The 18225-nt window shown below is 36.7% G+C and overlaps 1 non-coding gene across 1 annotated transcript; it reads left to right on the top strand.

The window, feature by feature from the left end:
- The first annotated feature begins 5661 nt into the window (after positions 1 to 5661).
- LOC123389553 lies at positions 5662 to 5791 on the top strand. The gene has a single exon (XR_006604167.1). It is a non-coding gene; the product is annotated as a small nucleolar RNA SNORA51 (small nucleolar RNA).
- The last annotated feature ends 12434 nt before the right edge of the window (positions 5792 to 18225 follow it).

Genomic DNA, 18225 nt, shown 5'->3' with positions numbered 1-18225 from the left:
TATTTGTCCAACCCAGTATTTGCAGAAATAACAAAACCCAAGTCTGAGTTCTGGATGTGGGGGTCTGTAGTCACAACAGTTGAATGGGGCAGTTGCAGAATGTTGTCATAGCGGTACAGTTAACCTTTCTGAAAACTGAGACCTTTTTGAGGGTAGATTTGGGCATTTATACCTGGATGTACTTTGACCTCAAGCAGCTCTGCCATGGGAATCTGGAGAATTTTAAGTTCTGACAGTGTGAAGTTGGGCTCTAAATAGAAAAAGGTAGTCTTTGGTCTTTAGGAAATCACTTTTTAAAACAGACCAAATGGTTGCAGAGAAAGCTGACCTAGCTTTGAGAAAACCCAATACATTAATATCAGAACTACCAAAAGAGATCAATGTTACTGTCATGAAACTGCCTTAAATTTCCATCCCCAAACCTCATTTTAAAATAGTTTTATTTTAAAATGTTCTTTTCTTTAGGAAGAACATAAACTCTTTCAGGAAACAGCTCTGGGAACTCTGTACTAAGAGGTTGGGATCTCAAGTTATTACTAGAGTGTTTCTGAAAGAAGATCTATTGGATGTACAATTCAAGGTCACCTAGCTACTAATTCTAATAAAAGAAAAAACATGGCTAGTGCTTGTAATGTTTCCTTTGAATAAGAAAAAAAAAAGAGTAATGTTTTTCTTAAAGGTTCTAGTGTTAGACGTAAAAAGTAAGCTTAGATAGTAAGCAGAGAGGCTCCTGAGCAAAGAGTGGGCTAGAATTGGAAGAGTCTCTTTAATTGATTCAAGTAGTAAGTAGGACAGAAGAGAAATCCATTTGCCCAATAAATAAAGAGGCTGAATGAAGACTTGCTCCAACAGAAAGACTGAGTATCTCAAGGAAGTTTTAATACATTAAAGAATATTGATTTCAGCCCACCCAATGCTTGAAGACTTGACACTTCAATGACTTTTAAACTACAAGTTAGGAAATTTGACTTCAAGTTAGAATACAGAATAAATGACAAAGGGAAGTTAAGAATCAATAAAATAAGGTAATAGGGATAGGGATTTCCTTTTGCAAATTTTTCTTAAAATGTGTTATTGAAATGCATTAACTCAACTAATAGTCATTGAATACCCAAATACTGTGCCAAGGGCTATGGAAGATTAAAATATGGAATTAATATTCAAAAGCTACAACTTCAGGCAATGTGGAAGAGCTATATTTGTGCTAAAAACAAGCAGTTCTTATGTATGGCAGGGGAAGACTACTTCCTACTGGAATGATGATGGAAGAATGGAAGAGGTGACACTGATATTGGACATTCATTGAAGGACTTCTAGAGCTACATAGAGGAGATGACAAGGCATTTTAGATACAAGGAATGAGTGAACAAAGGATTATAGTAAGCATTCATTAGCGCCCTCTATGTACTAGGCATTATATTTTTGCACTAGTTTAAAAAAAGAGATGAGTTTGATACAGAATGTAATGAAAAATAACATGTAAGAAATAGTGATCACGTCAGATTTGACTTAGCAAATGATTTTTATTCAGGGAAAATATGGAAGATGAACCCGAGTAGGAAATTGAAGACTGAAGACAGAGATCCTTGAATGCTAGACTAAATCTTATTATTAAAGTAGCTAAATATAAAGAGCATGAAAGGATATATTTCAGTGAGTTAAATAGAAAATCATTCCTAGTTTTGATTTGAATCTCAAAGCAAATATTGGAGGGACCACCACCCGGTGGCAGAGTACTTACATTGCATCATCTGTTACTAAGAGATGCATAAACCTTCTGAAGTTTCAAACTGCTAATCTTTATTCATAAAATGATAAAGAACATGACAAGGAAATAAGAGATGATTATCTAACATGTACTCTGCCAGATTCCTTTCTATAAAGAGGAAAATCCCTGAGAGCATCTAAAATGATTTTTTCCTAAAAATTTCAATATATATTTAAAAAAGAAAAATGGTGAAAATACTCCTATTTATTTGTTCAAATTACTCTGGCAATTAATTATAATTATACCAACTGTGGGTGGTTGTCTGATGATGACATTAGGAAAGAGATTTAATAATTTTATTTTGGGGATATTTTAATCTTAATATACTTGTTGATTGTATTCTTCAGATGTATCTTGATTTGGTGACTACATTCACATACACATAAAACTAGTGAAATCTAAATATGTGAAGTATCTAAGATCTGAATTAAGTCTGTGGTTGTACCAATGTCAATTTCTGGTTTTATTATTATTATTATTTTTTAAAGATTTATTTATTTATTTATTTATTTATTTGACAGAGAGAGATAGATCACAAGTAGGCAGAGAGGCAGGCAGAAGGAGAGGAAGGCAAGCAGGCTCCCTGCTGAGCAGAGAGCCCGATGTGGGACTCGATCCCAGGGCCCTGAGAACATGACCTGAGCCGAAGGCAGCGGCTTAACCCACTGAGCCACCCAGGCGCCCCTAATTTCTGATTTTAATATTATGCTATAGTTATATGAGATGTTACCACTGGAAGAAATTCAGGGAGAAATTCAGTGAAAACTTTGTATGATTTTTACGTAACTTACATATTTATTTAAAATGAAAACTTAATTATAAGTATCATTTAGCTTAACTTCTACAAACTTTAGCTGCTGAAATGAAGTATAAAAAGATTTACAAATGACCAGGGCACCTGGGTGGCTCAGTTAGGCTTCTCCCACTCCCTCTTCCTCTACCTATCTTCCTCCCCCCACTCCTGCTCTCTCACGCTTTCTCTCAAATAAATAAATAAATAAATAAATAAAATCTTAGAAAAAGATTTATAAATGATCATTTGTAACTTTACTGTCTATCAAAGAAAGAATGTATCTTGGAAATTAAAGGATGTTAGGTATGAGCATTATATCAATTTTCTTTCTTAATTAAAAATATACTCACCCAGATTGATGCAGTCTGTTCTCACTTATTATTTATAGATTCCTTTTGTCTTTCTCAAATAAGGTTATACATTGAATGGTACGTTAACATTGTAGAAGAATTAGAACAAATCGGACAATAAAATAAGTAAAGGAAAAGGAATTATTATCACTCAACCCCACTCAAATAGTATAGTTTTTTCATCGATCCATTCATCCATTCAACATTTATGAGCAAGTCTCTGCCCTGGATGCTCTTTGATAATATAGATTAGTGAATGGTGCAGCCTCTGGTGCCTTTTCTAATTTGCACAAAGCTTCCCTGAAGGCCAGCATTGGCTCAAAAGGTAGATATACACAAGGAACTTACATTAGTAACTATTTCAAAATATTGTTGTAGTAAATGAGTTTTTCTCTATTTCTAGCATGTAGTAAGCACTATGGTAGTATTGGCTATTATTATCATTATTGTTACTATTATTATTATTATTAAATGACTAGAATTTGTCATAGTATTTGACCATAAGAGAAGGAGCAGAGCCTGATGATCTATGTTCTGTAGAGTCATTGAGCTTTTGTTTTTTATTCATCAAATAATTTTGAGTGCAGTTCACATGCCAGGCACTGTCTTTGTCAATGGAACTGGGGAAAAAAAAAAAGATGCTCCCTCCCACCATTCCTATAACATAGCTTACATTTATTAGTATTTTGAAAGAATCTGCCAAGATTAATGTATGACATTTTTTTAAATTTTAAGGCTTTCATTAAGTGCTTTGTGCTGGATGACAAGTGAGAGGGTAGGAGATAGGAAGTGCAAAGTTTAAGACCATCTGTGTTCTCCAGGGTTTCTGGTATTAACAAAGGAGACATACTTTATCAAGAATATCAAGACAAAATGGTGATGTGTCAAAACACATGGCACAGATAAAAAGTTTAGAGGGGAAAGTGTGTTGTTGAGGCCTGTGGTGATCGAGCAAATTTTTGTGGAACAGAGAGGACTTGAGCTGGGACTTAGAGAATGTATACATCATATTCTTCTCTGAAATGACTTCTTGGATATGTGGCATAGACTTGTTCGCCACTCTCTAAATCTGACCTCTTCCCCCTCAGGAACAGAGGAAAAGTTATACATAACACTTCCAGTCGTCCTAGTCTAGGAAACTTCCATTTGATGCTCCATGTGCCTTGTTTTCTCCAAATTTTGGCTGAATGGTGACACTAAAGGCAAACATGGAAGCCACATGTCGAAGTCAGCAGAGACCCCATGAGCCTGTGGAGACCCCATGAACCTGAACCTGGAATGACCACATGGAGTGGAATTTTTCCCTCCTTCCCCTCTCCCCAGATATTGGTCTCTACTTAAATGAAACATCAACTGTCTTCTCATCTCTTTCTAGGTCTGCCTGTTACAGCAGCCAGCTTTAACATACTATGTAACATGACCAGATTGATGTATTTTTTTTTTTTTGCACTTTGACAGTGTAAAAGTCAATATAATACAACATGTAAACTCTGAATCAGCTGAAAATATTCAATCTGCACTGAGGTTATGGTGAGGTTGCCAGGGGTTGGGGGGAAGACTCCTATATAGTCATTAACAGAGTCCAATAAATTTGGAACTGAAGATGATGCGCACGAATCTTTTGTTTTACAGATATAGATAGACATAAGAGTAAAGATGATACTAAATGCTTGTCTAGTATCTTAACTGGGGTATGTGGAAATGCCTGTTCCCCTCCACAAGAGCATGTGGAACTCTTGACACCTGGGCTGGTTCGCTTCCCATTATTTTATTTTATTATTTTATTTAAATTTTATTTTGTTTTATTTTACTTTATTTTTATTTTATTTATTTTTAAAGACTTTATTTATTTATTTGACAGACAGAGATCACAAGTTGGTAGAGAGGCAGACAGAGAGAGGGAGAAGCAGGTTCCCCGCTGAGCAAGGAGCCCGATGCGGGGCTCGATTCCAGGACCCTGAGATTATGACCTGAGCTGAAGGCAGTGGCTTAACCGGCTGAGTCACCTAAGCGTCCCACTTTCCATTATTTTAAATAACTATTAAGTCTCATATAAATTATATTTTAACACATGAACCAGTGGTAAAACTAAAAAAGCAATTTTGTCATCCTGTTTTTGAAAAGGACTATACTTAAGACATAGTTGTCACCTCTACTTTATCTTCCCTGGCTATCATCCAGAGTCCATTAAAATCCTCGATGAAATTTGTCAAATAAAGCTCACCAGTTTATAAATACAAATGTTCACAAGTTTTCCTTTTGGTGTGAATCTAGCTCTCTCTTTGACTTCATGGGCCTCAGGCAGTCCCGTGGATGGTGTTGTTATACTTCACTAGCTATGACATGGCTGAATAAAGAGCAGCTCGTGGCTGATGGGCTGGAGTGTGGGTTCATGTGCAGCTTAAATGACCATAACTGGGCAAATGGTCACAGCTGGATCTGAAGGGGCCAGATAAGGACAGTGATAGCAGAAGCTAAGACTCGAGACTTTAAATTAGGACTCCTTTATGTTCCCATTGCTTAGTATCCGTACTGACTCTTGGTCTTTGGAAGATGCTGAGCCTGTAAACAAGAGAAGAAGAGTTTGAACTTGGGGTAGAGAAATATGGGACAGAAAAGAGGCAGATCTCAGCACACATCTGGGTCTTTCAGTCCATTTTACATGATTGACACACTTTCACCTTTTGGTCTAGAAGTGCTTCTTTCTTTAGACAAAGCACCAGTGTCTTTTGTCTTAAAATGACTCAGGCAGCCTCCTGGTGCTTGCCGTTGGCTGTGTTCATAAACTGACTCTACTGAAAGAGGAGGCAGAGTGAACCTGCCCATACATATCCCAGCCTAGGCCCTTTGCCTGGTCTGTATTGTGAAGGGGGGAAACGGAGAAAATAAATAAAAAAGTAAATGCCTGGAGCAATGATAATGCTCTAAACAACTCCTTTCTCCCAGGTATGAACAAAAGAGAGACTCTAAAAATCTCCTGAATCTTTGGCAATATCCTTGGGAACGGTTGAAAAGTCTCCATAATGGCAAAAGAAACTATGATGGAAATTTGAGGCGTTCTTTGCAGGGATAGATCCTAACTAAGGAGGTTTAGTTTTTGAGTCCTGCTAGGAATACCCTGGAAGGTAATATGACTTCAGGCTATGGAAGCACTTGTGTTTTTGGATGTCAGATGTGTGTTTAAGACAGAGATCCAGGTCTTGCTGACTTCCAGTGTGTCACCCAGAGAGTTGATGGACAGACAGATGCCCTGTATTCCTTATGTTTTTGTTCTGAGAACGAGTACTGCCAAAACCACATCCTGTTACAGGGCTGGATCTAAGAGGACGTGTGTCACTGAGGCGTTAATTAGGAAGTGCCCCTTCCAGTGGCCAGACCCCTACTTGCTCTGATCATGCTGTTACATCCAGCCAAGGATCTAGCTTTGCCAAGTGGACCACAAAACGAGAGATGCTCTTTTTTTTTTTTTTTTTTTTTTTTTACCCAAGTGGAAAAGATGCCTGTGGTAAGCTCGTCCATGTTAGAAATTCACTCTTGCATATCTTATGTCTCTCAATGATACCTCCAAGGATTTTATTTCTTTAGACCTTAAGAGATCTTTGAGGAGATAAAGAGTGAAGATTATCAGGCAGTCACTTGAAGAACAATAGACAAAGGCAGAGGCATAAGAACACACACCAGTGGCTGCACACATCAATGCCTTTGTTATGATATCAGATCACGGTAATTTTCAAATGTTGTAATTTGGCAAATTGGATCTTCAAATAGGTGAATAAGTTCGCGTTAAAAAAATAGTACTCTTACACAGACTGATTGCTCTTTTTTTTTGTAGTTTCTCTTCTGAGTGTTTGTTGTGTGTGTCTAATGCTCTACCCTTTGTTTTCCCAGCCCCACAGAAAGTATGCTACTCTCTGCTGGTTTCTTACGATAGCTTTGCTCACTGAGGCAGAGCAGCCCGTGAAACTGTTCAATATATCTGACTGGCAGCTATCCTCAAGTGAAGCTGAAAGACACGGAGAGCATCCCCGCCCCCCCTCCCTGTTTCTGAGGTATGGTTGCGGTTAATGAAAATTTATTACATTTCACCTGTTTGAATTTTATGTTGTCAAAGACAGTCCCATTGTTTTCACATACAGAGTGATGTTTTTCTTCCTGTAGTAGCAGAAATAAATAACTAAATTATGAATGATTATTTGCTAGATTATTTTAAGAATCACTTTTTGCTTTTAAATGAAGGTATGCACATGTGCTCTATTTTTGAGGCAAAGGAAAGACAGAACATTAATTTCAGCACAAATTATAAAAAATATAATGCTGGGGCTGTGATAACTCACTTGCTATAGTTAAGCTGATCTTCATAGTTCACTTAAAGAGAATAAACTATAATATTTAGAGCTTAGCCAATGATGGTCTAAAATTATTCCCCTTCTGTAATATTAGCAAATGTTAAATCCTGTACGTATCTAATCAATAAAGAATTGTTAATGCCAAGGATTGTTTTTTTCCTTGCTCATAGTTCAATCTCTCTCTTCCAATAGATTCTTCCTATTGCCTTTACAATTCTCATATTTCCCACTAAAAATAAGTGACTGAACACTTAATTTCCTTTAGCAGCAAATCTACCTCTTTCTCTTCAAATGTAAACTTCACAAAGTGTTGTCTGCATTGTTTCCTTTTTAATGAATCTATTAATCCAACAAACATTTATTTAACAGCTACATTAAACCACATACTGTTCTAAAATTAATTTGAAGGGTGCCTGGCTGGCTCATTTGGTGGAGTATATGACTCTTGATCTTGGGGTTGTAAGTTTGAGCCCCACCTTGGGTGTAGGATTACTTAAAAATGAAATAATTAAAAAAATTAATTTGAGATTCCTGATTATCAAGATAGTATAAAGAATTCAAAATGTTTTTTGGGGAGATGAAACTTAATTCAAGTTTTTCTGTCCAAACATATAAGCCAATAACATACAATGGCTGTCAATAAACCCTTTCTCCTGACTCTTGTTTTATTTAACACATTCTTATTTTTTTCTTCTTGCTTTTACTGTTTCAGTCAACCCTTATTTAGTGTGACAGTCAACTCATCTAGGTCTGTGAACATTATACTTTAGTGTTTTCGTCTATTTTATATAATCTGTTTGGCCCCTTGAACAGTATGACATATACAGAGATATCTTGCTTTTTGGGGGAAGGAGACTTGCGTAGGGTGTGAAAAACATGACTCCCTCATTTTTTTTTTTTTTTGACTCCCTCATTTCTGTAGGGAGAGAAGTTCTCGATGAAGTGTATGGATCATATTGCTAAAGAGTTACCATGAGCCTTGTGTATGTATGTGAGTTAGACATACGGTTTCTCGCTCAAACTTCAATGATTCCTTTGCCTCCCCTGAGGTACTATTTGCACAATACAGTAAAAATGTGGACGAGAAGTAATTCCATACTGCAGTTCAGCATATGCCAAAATAGAGATTTTCTGCCTTTATATACTTGAGAAAGACTGCTTTTGTTTGTGTCTAGGGCGATTCAGTGAATATATGAGACCAGTTTAGCTTGTCATAGTTACTCCTGGCAAATGTTAGGGCTCCAGAACTCCCATTTTCAGGATCCTGGTGCTTTAACGCAACTCTAGGGCGGCTTAGAACTCAGGTGTTAAGTATCCCGTTAAGGGGAAGAATTTCTCCACAATCCTGGGGTCTTTTCCTTCCAGATTTTGCCCTGATCCATGGCTCAGGACACTAATGGGTGACTGATATCTGACAATGTTTCAGGAACCATAACTGCTTCAAGCAAGATGGGTTTAGATGACCTTAGTGTTGGGATATTAAAGCTCTGACAAGCCATAGAGAGTTCTTAAAATTTGATGAGGGATATTTAGTGCCCTTGAAATTATAAGTCCTAAATCAGCTGTGTATATGCTGGCCTTGCTAGAACATTAGATATCTAAAAACACAAAAGAAAGTAACAAACCCAGACCTCAAACTTAAGGTTGTTGATAATATGTTAGCTATATTAATTCTCTAGAGCTGTATATCCCTGCACTCTCTGAGAGACATGTTATGATAGACCCTGGTGAATGACTATCATAGAGTGCTCAGCTCTATGCAAAGTACTTATTCTGTAAAACAATAACAGAAAAGCCCCCACCTCCCCAAACGCAAAAAGCATTTTAGGAGTATTTTTTCTATTTATTTGAAGCACTGCAAAAAAAAAAAGGAAAATAAAAAATTGTACCCTTTAAAAATTCAGTGGCATGACTTACACTGTGGTAACTTGAGGGACATTATACAGTTAAAAAAAAAAGGGGAAGAAGAAAGGAAAACAAAAATTCCTGTGTTTGAAACAATGCATGACATAATTATACCTGCTCAAACAGATCATTTACAAATACTAGGTCAATAAACTGCCAACATTCATAGAAAGGTAGCTTTCTTCTTAAATGTAACAATTTAAATGATTGGTATCTAAACAAGAAAAAACAAAGCATTTGAAATAGAGATAGATCATGTCACATGGAGGCCTCCTGACTAGAGCAAAGTGTGCAGACTTCTGAACAGCTTTACTAGAAAATCACGAATGGTCTCCTGATTGTTCAACCTTATCAAGGTTTTTGATCCATCTGTGGTCAGGAGGTTATATGGAACAAAATAACTTTTTACTCACTGCTGTGGTTGGGTGGGTGTGGCTGGATAGGATGCCTTGTGAACATCCCAATGTCTCAAAAGAACTCAAATACAGAAGATCACCTGTAATAAAGTAGCTAAAACTTTTAAAGCTTTTAGCATAATGTCTGGATCATAGTAAACACTCAATTAATGTATAAATTCTAGATTTTAAAAAGTATTTCTCATGACATACAGCATATGAACTTGGGCTTAAAGGATAGCAATATTTTAATACTAACTCTGCTATATTTGTATACACTAGGCCCTCAGTAAATGATTCCTACATGAATCTACACTGTTTAAGACACCATTAGCCTTTGTAATAAACATGCTCCAAGCTTTCAGAAATTTTCCCAGTAAAAGCTTATTTATCAATCAATCCAAAGTTGGTGTTTTTTTTTCTTTTTTTAAAAAAGATTTTATTTATTTGAGAGAGAGAGACAGAGATAGCGACAGAGAGCATGAGTGGGGAGGAGAGGAAGAAGCAAGAGGAAGAAGCAGGCTCCCCACTGAGCAGAGAGCCTGATGCGGGGCTCAATCTCAGGACCCTGGGATAATGACCTGAGATGAAGGCAGATGCTTAACGATTAAGCCACCCAGGTGCTCTAGTGCAGATGTTCCTTGGTGTATGAGATTCTCCCCCATGTGGTGATTCAGGGACCCTGTCTCCTACTACCTTGTGTCTGTACTATTCCCTGGCGCCTCAGAGTTTTCATTCAGCCGGCAGATGGCTAAAATGAGGAGAGAGAACTTACATTCACTCTTAATCATTTGGAAGCAGCTCGTACCATTTCTACTATGACATTGTCAGGAACTAGTCACATGGCTCCTTAATGTACAAAGAACCTGAAAAAAATTGTGCTAGGCTGGACAGCTGATTCTTAGGACAGTCTACACTCTAGAAAGGGGTGCAGGAACTTTTGGCCAAGGACTCGGTTATTTCTGCTATAGGATTATCATAGAAAGTTTCTGGAATATAAAGTGATATATGTGAAGAAGTAGAAACGTAATTTTTATTGACTCACATAACCGAGTCTCATTTAACATTTAACACAATTGTATCAGTTCTTGACTTGGAGCGTTAGACGTCGCATGGACTGGATGTCAGTGAGCACCATTTCATGAGGTACCACCCACTCTAGTCGGATCAGTCACTAACATATTTTAAGGATCTACGTTGTTCTTTGATGTTTTTCTGAATCCTTTTTTTATGTTATGAAGCCTGCTGGTTAAGCTCATGGCAACTAAACATATAGGCTTGGGGTTTGACTGGGGAGAAAATCAAATAATTTATTTTTGTTAAAGTTCAGTCTTGGTCATCTATGTCATTAGATCAGACTCCCATAAGCTCATCTCTACCTCTGTTTCCTCTAGGCTAGATTATACAAATCCCTACTTGCTGGCCACTGAATAAATTGCTCTTTGAACTTGCATTTTTTATTTTTTTTTATGTTCATCGGCTATTCTATCTTATGTGGAGGAGCCATATTTTGCTACCACTATTTCATGTCATTATTATTGCTAGATGCTAGACTCTGAGTATCATAATTTGAAGTTTCTATTATCAGAATAATGTGCATATTTATTCAAAGAAATAAAAATAGCTAGTTCAAGAAAAAATGACACTGAAATGAATTCCAAAGCTCATATTTTATTTCTTATTCAATGAACAATGCAATGGGTTTAATGGGCAATTGGGTTTAATGGGCATAGTTGTTTGACATTTTTCTTAATTTCCTTGCATAGATGTTCTACCAACTATGATGCATTCTAACAAATTAATTTTTTTAAGTTTTTATTGAAATTCCAGCTAACCTACAGTGTAATAGTAGATTCAGATGTACAAATAATGATTCAGTATTTTCATGCTACATCTGGTGCTCCATTCTAGTTAATTCTTAAGAAAGACAAATCCATTATATAAACATAAGGAATTAAAAAAACACTACTTTTACTTATATACCATTTGGTATTATTGACTTTATTAAGTTATAGCCTGCACTCACTCTAAGATTATTGTTTTTAGTGCATTTTTCCTGATTCCCAATTTTTAGGATTTTTATCCCTACCACATTCTCCGGTCTATGCAAGAGAGCAATGGCTATGATGTCTTAAAATAGTTGAATAGTTCTCTGGATGAATTCTGAATTAAAAACTAAAAGAAGCATGTTTAAAGAATATTAAAATCTTTACATCCAGATTTCGGACTCACTCCAGCCACCACAGACCCATGAGCAATTCCTTAAACTCTCTCTCTCTCTTTCTCTGTGAATATACACACACACACACACACACACATACACACATACACACACTAGTATGTAGCAAACTGAATGGTTGAAAGTGTAAAATTATAGTTTTGGTTACTAGGAGGTATTTCTAGCTAAAGGTATTTATTTGATATTATTGAGAAATGAGTAATTCTGGATTATTGAACATTTTATTTAACAGAATATTTATAAATAGTATGTATTTACAATCCATATACAATTTTTTTGAAATTTAGGTATTTTGTAGACGTAGTTTACATTTGTAGGTCAAAGTAAACAGTTTTGAAATGATACACAGTTTTAAAATCAATATTTAGATCTATAAATAAGATAAACATCCAGTACTCATTCTGGCCTCAGTGACCTAAATGTTTTAAGAGATACTTTTCTATGTCCTAATAATAGTTCAGTCCTGTTTTGTACTGTGATTGTTTCTCTTCCTCTCACAGCTTCTTGCTTCCTCTTGCATTTATAATTATCATGTTATTCCTTTAATCGTCTATGTACTTCCAATGACCCACCTCCAAACTCTCTCCCATTTATGTAAATGTAAATATCAGTCTTTCAATAGATTAAAGCCCACTGGGTGTACTACTGATTCCTTCTTCAAGAAATCATTGTTGCAGCTTTCTGGAACATAATCTATCCCACTGTGCATTGGCTAGTCTCTGGGTCTGATAGGATTCTTTCAAGATTTCTCTTATTTCAGATCTTCTGTGCCTAGGTCTTACATCTTCCTTTTTCTAATCTACTGCGTCATTTTTACAAGTACATTCTTTAGTTGCTTCTAAAGAAAGTATCTATAGGCTTATTGAGATTTTAAATGCTCAATCTTAATTTAATCTACTCTCATAATTAGAGTTTAAGAATAGCTTTCTTTGGGGCGCCTGGGTAGCTAAATGGGTTAAAGCCTTTGCCTTTAGGCTCAGGTCATGATCTCAGGGTCCTGGGATCGAGCCCCGCATCAGGCTCTCTGCTCAGCAGGGAGTCTACTTCCTCTTCTCTCTTTGCCTGCTTCTCTGCCTACTTGTGATTTCTGTCAAATAAATAAATAAAATCTTAACAACAACAACATAAAAAAATAGCTTTCGTCATTGGAAATCACTTGAGAATTTTGAAAATATGCTTCACAGTCTTACAGCTCTTTGGTCCTTTCTACAAATTTTCATTATTTTTATAAATTTTGGTCCTTTCTATTTTCTTTTCTTCTAGAAGCTGAAAGAATTTTCTAAAATTTAATGTGACTTTATTTTTCTCCACTGTGTTTGACATTTGGTGGATTTTTAAAACTAGAATCTTAGGTTTTCCAAGTTTGGGAAATTAGAAAACAATTATTTCTTTGATTTCCTTCCTTCTTTTCTCCCCCTTTATTCTCCATGCCTAAGATTCTTGTTATTTGGACATCTAAGCTCCTGAATTGGCTCTGAAATTTTCGGTTTAAGTTTTTCTTTCTTTCTTTCTCTTATTCTTCTTTCTTCTTCTTCTTCTCCCTCTATTTTTTGGGGGGGATGCCTCGTATATTTATCTTTAAACTCTTAAATTAAGCTTTTTATTTTTTCTATTATTAGTATTATTGCTGTTTCAAGATATAAGCTTATTTCTTTGGGGTTAGTTTTCACATTCCTGAATATATTCTTTTTTAGGAATCATTTTTTTTCTTGGTGTGTTGTGGTCTCTGTCTTTTAAAATAAAGGATTTCCTTAAATGGTTGGTTATCCTTGTCTATTTATTTTTGGGGGGGTCATAATTTTTTGGTATTTTTATGAAAAGTATAAGAAAAGTCATCCTGGCATGCATTTTTTTTTTTTTTTTTGGAAGAGTGACATTAACAGAAATGGAAAAAATTAGAATTTAAAAAGAAAAACAAACCATGAAACACAAATGACCCAGGCAAAGTAAATTTTCCAGAGAAATAAACTGTTTTTCCTGGTGATCTATGTTACTACCATTTTCCAAATTACAGAGATATAAAATTTCCCATTCACTTTCATACTTGGAAAACATGTCACCCTTTGGTAGATGATTTAACTAGTTTGGGTTATGGATTGACAATGGAAGAATGAGTCAAGGTCTTGAGTTGCCCTAAGACAGAGTTAGGCAGGGGTGCCTGGGTGGGTCAGTTAGTTAGGCTGCTGACTCTTGATTTTAGCTGTAATAGTGATCTGGGGTCATGAGATCAGGCTCTGTGCTGGGTGTTGAGGCTGCTTGGGATTTTTTCCCCCTCTACCCCTTCTTCCCCCACTCACGCACATGCATGTGCAACACTCTCTATCCCTAAAAATTAAAAAAAAAAAAAGATAGGGTTGGACATACATAATGAAATAGGCAAGAAGTAGTCAGGCAGAATAGGTGAAACTCATATAATTAATTATACCCTGGCAAGTAGACAAGGTGCAGAGGTCAACAGATCGAAGAGCAACATGAGACTTCTGGTTCTACTTTCCTTGGTGGTGGGCATCCCTGTGCCTATATTTATCATGGGCCAGGGATTGGTCAGAAGCCTTTGGTTTAACCCTGCTCCCAGCAGAGGTAGGATAAGGATATTTAGATTCATTTAATATTCATTTAACCGTTACTTACCGTACAGTACACCTGGTATTCTGTGAAACACTATTGGTAAAATGGAGAGCAAAACACATGCACACTATCTTCAAAGGTTTATGATGTAGTGGCAAAGACAAATAATAATCAAAGACACAGGTAACAAGCGAAGGCTGGGACAGCACTATAAAGGAAAAATATAGAATGCTGTCTTATGTCAGGTTCCCTAGAAACAGCTTGAGATCAGAACACTTATGCAAGTTACTTATTAAGGGAGTGCTCTCAGGGAGACAAGAGAGAGGAAAACAGGACAAACAGAGAAGAAAACTAAGCAAGGTGCGGTCTTAGCTGGAGACTGGTTTGAGCCTGAGTTTACAGGGCACTCCAGAGTATGAATACCACCACCAGCGTGGTCCCACGTTGAGGAAGCAAGCCTTTTGTAATTCTGATCAGTCAGTCGCTGGGTTAGGGCTGAGAGGTAGAGTGAGGGTGGTGGGAGTGTGGGAGGAGCATACTTTATATTTTATTTAGCTTTTTTAGTTGAAAATGTATGTAAATGTGGTTAACAAAAGAACAAAGAAGCACATCATGAAAACCATTTCTCTTCCACCCTAGCCCGTGACTTACTCAGTCTACTTGCAAATATTCTAAAAACTTTACATGCAAACATACATATGTATGGGGATATATTTGTGTATTTCTTTTAAAAAACATACTAACCATTTAAAAGGTACATTTCAGTAGCATTAAGTATATTCACACTGGTGTGAAATAGATCTCTCAAACTTCCTCACCTTGCAAACTCTATGGCCATTAAACAATTTTCCTTTTCTCTCAGCCTCTGATAACCATCATTCTGCTATCTGTTTCTATGAATTTGACTACTTTCGATACCTCATATAAATGGAATCTGGCTTATTTTACTTAGGATAACATCCTCAAGGTTAATCTTATGTTGTAGCATGTCACAGGATTTTCTTCTTTCAAGGCTGAGTAATATTCTATTGTATGTATAGGCAACCTTGGGTTTATTCATTGATCTATAAATGGACATTTCAGTTGCTTCTGCTTCTTGGCTGTTGTAAATAACACTGTCATGAATATAGGTGTACTAATATCTCTCTGAGATCCTCTTTTGATTTTTCTGGATATATACCTCAAAGTTGGGTTGCTGGATCATATAGTAGTTCTAGTTTTAAATAGCTTACGGAGATTCCATATTGTTTTTCATAGTGATTGCCCCATTTTACAATCTTACCAAGAGGATACATGGGTTCTAATTTCTCCACATCCTCTTCAGTGCTTGTTACTTGTTTATTTTCTTATAGTAGCCATCTTAATGGGTGTGAGGTGATGGCTGTTTATGTTGAAACATGGCAAACAGAAGAACTGAATGGAAGCTCTGCCCACATGTATGTGGCTAGTAGCTTTCGGTTTTGTTCTAGCATGGTCTGTCTGAGCCGTTTTCACTGAGAAGTTTCTAATGTCAATATGTGTATATTTTTTCTCATGGGCCAACCATGTCCCCCATAAGTATTTTCAGTCTTAAGTATGGTGATTTACATCTGGCTCTCTGTGTCCTGAGGGCCAATATACAGAAGAGAAGTAGTGTTTTCAACATTCAATAATTAAGTTTTATTTATAGCCCTGGATTCCTGGGATGTGAAAACACCACACATAGCTGGAGGAGGGCTATACATTAAAAAAAAAATTAAATATAGTTAAGAGTCTCCCATGATCTCGTTATCACTCCAAAACCGAAGCTTTAATTTTTCTATTAAAGTTATAGTTGTACAGTATGTTTCTTTACATTCTAGATTTATTCACTTAATATTATATATTATATCATAATCATTTCCTTGTTCCTTAGAAGTCTTTATAATCCTATAAAGAAGCCTTTATAATTACATAAAATTTTCTACTGAGTGACTGTACCATAATTGATTTAACTATCCTCTCACTATTGGTAATTCAAACTATTTTCAACTATATCTTTATTGTATGGTGTACCCATCAGGGTTCTACCATTAACACTGAAACCACTCTAAGTACTGAAAACAGAGAAGAACATAGTGTAGGAAACTGATTATTCAAGGGGTGGAAGCACTAGAGACAGAGGGTGATGAGGTGTCCCAGAAATTAGCAAGGGTGCGTTGTCACTTCCACCTCCAAGCTGGGGACAAAGGACAATGGGGTGATGTTCACTAATAAGCTCAGGGGCTGAAATCACCCTATTAAAACTGGAACCATTGTGGAGACTCTGAGGCAGAGGATGGGCATGCAGAAAAAACCCCTGGCTTCTTCCTTCCTCCTGCCATCCATTTTTCACGATTGCCTCTGTCATATTGTGATTTATATTAGATATACATTTGGTTTTCCTCCCCATTTCTGACACAGAGCTCCTGAAACATTTGGAATTTTCTAGGTGCGGAGAGTTGAAAAGGTGTTTTTGTTATGTTAATGTTGTGACTAGGGACCCCCACCTAAGGCTAGGGTTGGTTGCCAGGAGACCTAACCATGTGATCAGAGAATTGGAAAGTTCAATCCCACCCCCTGACCTCTGGGGAATGAGAAGCACTGGAGTTTGATTCAACTGCCAATGGCCAATGATTTAAATAATTATGACTATGTAATGAAGCCTCCACAAAAGACCAAAAGGAGAACTGGGTTGGTGAACGCTAGTGGGTTCTGGGAGAGTGGTAAACCTAGAGAGGTCATAGAAGCTCTATGCCCCTTCCCCAGTTCTTGACCTGTGCATCTCTTAACATCTGGCTGATCCTGAGTTATATCATCATAATAAACTGGTCTTTTGGTAAGTGAAACATTACTCTGAGTTCTGTGAACCACTCTAGCAAATTAATTGAAGTTGAGGAGGAGGTTGTGGAAACCTCTCATTTATAGCCAGTCAATTTAGAAGTACAAGTAACAACATGGACCCGCGTTGGAGAGGGTCCTTGCAACCTCTCATTCAGAAGCCCTGGTCACAGTGTGGGCTTGCCAGTGACATATGAATTGGCAAGGCACAGGAGAAGTGGGGGAGGAGGGCAGTTTCGCCAGACTTAAGACTTCAGCTGTGGAATCCGATGCTATGCCCAGATAGATAGTGTCAGAAGTGAGTTGAATTTTTGGACATGCTGTTGGTGTTCTGAGAATTGCTTATTGGTGTGTGGAACCCCAGCCCCACATTAGAAATGGTACCGGGAGCCCTAAACAGCTTCCCATAGGAATAATCAAGCCTGCAGCCAGCTGACACTCAAGGTAAAAGCCCAGTCTGTATCTCAGTGAGGTCTCCTGAGTTACAGAATTGAACAGGGGATGTGTGAAGCTTAAGTCTGAGGAAAAGCAGATCTATATAGTAGCATTTATAATTTATGAAATTTTTAGAAGACAAAAGTCACTGACTTTCTTCTGCATGTCCATTGTCTAGAAAGTAAATCTTTTCCAAGATATTTGAAATAAGGTTGTCTATAGATTCCACTATTTAAAATGAAACTCTGTATTCAGTGCTTGGCACATAGTGGTAGCTCAATAACTATTTTATGAATGACTGTGTGGATAGTTATAAAAATATTTTTCATTTGTAATTTAAATGATTTTTTTCTGAAATATCCAGTATTTGTAGTCCCTTTTCAAGCTCCCTGTGAATGGGGTCTAGTAAACTAATTCATGACAGCAGTTTCACATTTTTTCCCCTCAGTTTAGGCAATGGTGGCCTTAGTGTATTCATTTATCCTTTCTTTCTTTTAGAGATACTATTGGCTTTGTTGCCAGGACTATCTTTTTTAAATAGTCTGACTCCTAAATCGAAATTAATTGGACTCCTAATCATTTATCTAC

Source organism: Mustela putorius, unplaced genomic scaffold (genome assembly GCF_011764305.1).
Source record: "Mustela putorius furo isolate JIRA1106 unplaced genomic scaffold, ASM1176430v1.1 tig00003983_pilon_pilon_pilon, whole genome shotgun sequence".
Taxonomy (NCBI): domain Eukaryota; kingdom Metazoa; phylum Chordata; class Mammalia; order Carnivora; family Mustelidae; genus Mustela; species Mustela putorius.
This window is presented reverse-complemented; position numbering and strand designations above follow the sequence as displayed.